This window comes from Rutidosis leptorrhynchoides, chromosome 7 (assembly GCF_046630445.1).
Source record: "Rutidosis leptorrhynchoides isolate AG116_Rl617_1_P2 chromosome 7, CSIRO_AGI_Rlap_v1, whole genome shotgun sequence".
NCBI lineage: Eukaryota > Viridiplantae > Streptophyta > Magnoliopsida > Asterales > Asteraceae > Rutidosis > Rutidosis leptorrhynchoides.
Genome location: NC_092339.1, coordinates 137,585,160 through 137,591,159, shown reverse-complemented (window position 1 = coordinate 137,591,159; position 6,000 = coordinate 137,585,160).

The following is a 6,000-nucleotide window of genomic DNA, read 5'->3' as shown; positions in this document are numbered from 1 at the left end:
GATTTCGGAAACAGTTGGGATCGACATCTACCGTTAGCAGAATTTTCCTACAACAACAGCTACCATTCAAGCATTGAGATGGCGCCGTTTGAAGCACTTTATGGTAGAAAGTGCAGGTCTCCGATTTGTTGGAGTGAAGTGGGGGATAGACAGATTACGGGTCCGGAGATTATACAAGAAACTACCGAGAAGATCATCCAAATTCAACAACGGTTGAAAACCGCCCAAAGTCGACAAAAGAGCTACGCTGACATTAAAAGAAAAGATATAGAATTTGAAATTGGAGAGATGGTCATGCTTAAAGTTGCACCTTGGAAAGGCGTTGTTCGATTTGGTAAACGAGGGAAATTAAATCCAAGGTATATTGGACCATTCAAGATTATTGATCGTGTCGGACCAGTAGCTTATCGACTTGAGTTACCTCAACAACTCGCGGCTGTACATAACACTTTCCACGTCTCGAATTTGAAGAAATGTTTTGCTAAAGAAGATCTCACTATTCCGTTAGATGAAATCCAAATCAATGAAAAACTCCAATTCATCGAAGAACCCGTCGAAATAATGGATCGTGAGGTTAAAAGACTTAAGCAAAACAAGATACCAATTGTTAAGGTTAGATGGAATGCTCGTAGAGGACCCGAGTTCACCTGGGAGCGTGAAGATCAGATGAAGAAGAAATACCCGCATCTATTTCCAGAAGATTCGTCAACACCTTCAACAGCTTAAAATTTCGGGACGAAATTTATTTAACGGGTAGGTACTGTAGTGACCCGAACTTTTCCATGTTTATATATATTAATTGAGATTGATATTTACATGATTAAATGTTTCCAACATGTTAAGCAATCAAACTTGTTAAGACTTGATTAATTGAAATATGTTTCATATAGACAATTGACCACCCAAGTTGACCAGCGATTCACGAACGTTAAAACTTGTAAAAACGACTTGACGATATGTATATGGATATACATATGGTTAACATGAGATTATGATAAGTAAGTATCTCCATAAGTATATTAACAATGAGTTATATACATATAAACAAGACTACTAACTTAAGGATTTCGAAACGAGACATATATGTAACGATTATCGTTGTAACGACATTTAAATGTATATATATCATATTAAGATATATTAATATATCATAATATCATGATAATATAATAATTTAACATCTCATTAGATATAATAAACAATGGGTTAACAACATTAATTGAGATCGTTAACTTAAAGGTTTCAAAACAACACTTACATGTAACGACTAACGATGACTTAACGACTCCGTTAAAATGTATATACATGTAGTGTATTTAGATGTATTAAAATACTTTTGGAAGACTTCAAGACATATATCAAAACACTCATACTTAACGAAAATGGTTACAGTTACTTTCCCATTCTTTTCTTTCATCAAGAATTCTAGTCGTATTCTTACCCGTATTATACACAGCTTCAAAACGTACTTACTATGGGTATATACCAATAGGAACTAGCATGGGATTCCACTCTTGATTATGTCATGTATGACTAATCAATTTTAACTTCTACCATGAGCTAGTCAACTAACTAGAACTCCTTTTAACCCCACTCACCACTCACCAATTAACACTCATCATTCACTCCATTTCACTTCCAAATCTCTTTCTAATTCTCTCTCAACACACCCACACTATTATGAACGTATTTTTCCAGTAGTTAATCATCATCTTCATCAAAAATCACTTCAAGAATCAAGCTATAATCATCATAGGAAGAACACTTCAAGAATACTTCAAAAATCCCTTCAAGTTTACTAATTTACTTCCAAGCTTTCTAATCCATTCCAAGTAATCATCTAAGATCAAGAAACCTTTGTTATATACAGTAGGTTATCTTTCTTATTCAAGGTAATATTCATATTCAAACTTTGATTCAATTTCTATAACTATAAACTATCTTAATTCGAGTAAAAATCTTACTTGAACTTGTTTTTGTGTCATGATCCTACTTCAAAAACTTTCAAGCCATCCAAGATCCTTTGAAGCTAGATCATTTCTTGTCACTTCCAGTAGGTTTACCTACTAAACTTGAGGTAGTAATGATGTTCATAACATCATTCGATTCATATATATAAAACTATCTTATTCGAAGGTTTAAACTCGTAATCACTAGAACATAGTTTAGTTAATTCTAAACTTGTTCGCAAACAAAAGTTAATCCTTCTAACTTGACTTTTAAAATTAACTAAACACATGTTCTATATCTATATGATATGCTAACTTAATGATTTAAAACCTGGAAACACGAAAAACACCGTAAAACCGGATTTACGCCGTCGTAGTAACACCGCGGGCTGTTTTGGGTTAGTTAATTAAAAATTATGATAAACTTTGATTTAAAAGTTGTTATTCTGAGAAAATGATTTTTATTATGAACATGAAACTATATCCAAAAATTATGGTTAAACTCAAAGTGGAAGTATGTTTTCTAAAATGGTCATCTAGACGTCGTTCTTTCGACTGAAATGACTACCTTTACAAAAACGACTTGTAACTTATTTTTCCGACTATAAACCTATACTTTTCTGTTTAGATTCATAAAATACAGTTCAATATGAAACCATAGCAATTTGATTCATTCAAAACGGATTTAAAATGAAGAAGTTATGGGTAAAACAAGATTGGATAATTTTTCTCATTTTAGCTACGTGAAAATTGGTAACAAATCTATTCCAACCATAACTTAATCAACTTGTATTGTATATTATGTAATCTTGAGATACCATAGACACGTATACAATGTTTCGACCTATCATGTCGACACATCTATATATATTTCGGAACAACCATAGACACTCTATATGTGAATGTTGGAGTTAGCTATACAGGGTTGAGGTTGATTCCAAAATATATATAGTTTGAGTTGTGATCAATACTGAGATACGTATACACTGGGTCGTGGATTGATTCAAGATAATATTTATTGATTTATTTCTGTACATCTAACTGTGGACAACTAGTTGTAGGTTACTAACGAGGACAGCTGACTTAATAAACTTAAAACATCAAAATATATTAAAAGTGTTGTAAATATATTTTGAACATACTTTAATATATATGTATATATTGTTATAGGTTCGTGAATCAACAGTGGCCAAGTCTTACTTCTCAACGAAGTAAAAATCTGTGAAAGTGAGTTATAGTCCCACTTTTAAAATCTAATATTTTTGGGATGAGAATACATGCAGGTTTTATAAATGATTTACAAAATAGACACAAGTACGTGAAACTACATTCTATGGTTGAATTATCGAAATCGAATATGCCCCTTTTTATTAAGTCTGGTAATCTAAGAATTAGGGAACAGACACCCTAATTGACGCGAATCCTAAAGATAGATCTATTGGGCTTAACAAACCCCATCCAAAGTACCGGATGCTTTAGTACTTCGAAATTTATATCATATCCGAAGGGTGTCCCGGAATGATGGGGATATTCTTATATATGCATCTTGTTAATGTCGGTTACCAGGTGTTCACCATATGAATGATTTTTATCTCTATGTATGGGATATGTATTGAAATATGAAATCTTGTGGTCTATTATTATGATTTGATATATATAGGTTAAACCTATAACTCACCAACATTTTTGTTGACGTTTTAAAGCATGTTTATTCTCAGGTGATTATTAAGAGCTTCCGCTGTCGCATACTTAAATAAGGACGAGATTTGGAGTCCATGCTTGTATGATATTGTGTAAAAACTGCATTCAAGAAACTTATTTTGTTGTAACATATTTGTATTGTAAACCATTATGTAATGGTCGTGTGTAAACAGGATATTTTAGATTATCATTATTTGATAATCTACGTAAAACTTTTAAACCTTTATTGATGAAATAAAGGTTATGGTTTGTTTTAAAATGAATGCAGTCTTTGAAAAACGTCTCATATAGAGGTCAAAACCTCGCAACGAAATCAATTAATATGGAACGTTTTTAATCAATAAGAACGGGACATTTCATTGATAGATCTATCGGGTTTGACAACCCCAACCGGGCTAGTTGCTCTAGTATCGTAAACGGTTGCATAGTACTTCGTTTTTACTACACTTGGTACAGTGTAGGGAGATTTCATAATAAAGGAAATATGCTACATTTATGGTTAAGTATGGTTACCGAAGCGCTCAACAACTTATATAATATCTTTATTGAAATATTTATAACTATGAAATCTTGTGGTCTATATTTATATCGATGATAGCTTTAAACCTATATATCTCACCAACCTTTGTGTTGACTGTTTAAGCATGTTTATTCTCAGGTCCTTAAGAAAGTCTTCCGCTGTTGCATTATCTGAGCAAGCTGTGCATGGAGTCTCATGCTTTTAATTAAATAAAGTGTTGCATTCAATAAAACCTTTGTCATGTATTATATTCGACTGTTATGTCACGTGTGTAGTATTTGAAAACCGATGTATTATGGGGATTATTCCTTAAATAATCGCCCAATTGTTTAAAACATGCATTATGTATAATAATGGTGTGCTTTTTATGAAACGAATGCAATATTTTCTAAAACGTATCATATAGAGGTCAAATACCTCGCTATGAGACCAATGAATAACGTACTACGTTTATAGTAATATGGACGGGTCGTTTCACATAGGGCTTGACATCCCCGTCCGGGCTAGTCGCGCTAGCACAAAACGGACGTATACTATTTGAGTATGTACATATTGGTTAAGTGTATTTAAAAACATGGATACTTTATATATGCGTTAAACTTAGTTACCGGGTGTTCAAAACTTGTGGAATTTTTTTGAACTTATTAACGATGCTTGCGAGCATGAAAACAAACTTGTGGTCTATGCTCATACAGTTAAACTTAAACTTTTTTAGCATGTTATGCGCAGGTAATCTACTTTTGCTATGCTTCTGCAATAAAAGAAATGTTAGAGGTCAAGCATAGAAACTAAGGATTAAAGCATATAGATTACAAAGACTGGACTTTGACCTCTTGATAACATGCCACGTCAAACCGCATTTTGACGTGGTGTTACATCGATGCAAAACAACAATAATCAAGATGATCAGGGGCGGATCTAGTGTCGGGCAAGCGGGGTCAGCCGCCCCCGACGATCTGAATCTTCTTTTATATATATTTTTTGAGTTTAATGTTAAAATGTGAAGATGATAAGCATAAAATTTGAAGAACAATGGAGGAAATGAGTGAGCTGTGAGGAAGATGACGTACAAAAAATTATAAAGAAAAAGATGAGTAAAATGTGTGGATACAAATGTAACTTTATACTTTTTCAAAAGATTTATCATTTAACCCCTTCATTTATGACAAGAATAACCATCCAATCTTTAACTTTAAAAAGGTAAGTATTTTAACCTACGTGCGTGCAAGATCAGAACAAGCTTGCCGGCGAACCACTGCCGTCCCATTCTTGAGTATTTCCTTCAACAACAAAAAAATACTATAGAAACGAACCATACTCATCTTTTGCTACCAAATGATGATCAAATTTAAACATAAACCCTTTTCAAAATGATTGTTGTTAAATTTATAAAACAAATATATTTTGGGCATTAATATTAATATAACTCTTACTCTTATATAAGCGATTACGGAGTATTATTTTTGTGCTTTAGACTTACAACTCGTAAATCCATTCATTGGATTTTCTGAAAAAATGTAATATGATGTTTTATTATATAATTATATAGTTTTCTTAAAAAAAAAAAAAAAGAGTAATATTCTAGACTTACATAGATTTGAAAACTAGTTTGTTTTAAAACTATAAATAATAAGAAAAAATAAATGTGTAAAAATTGGTCATTTTAAGCTATTTTGTTGTTTATTACTACCTCCGTCCCATTACAAGTGTCCACTTACTTTTTACACACAGTTTTAGGAAATCTCACTAACTTCATTCTTCACTAATCAGAAATCTTCTCTCTCCAGAATAACATCTTTTCATTGGTTAATATACAAAGTGGACATTTGA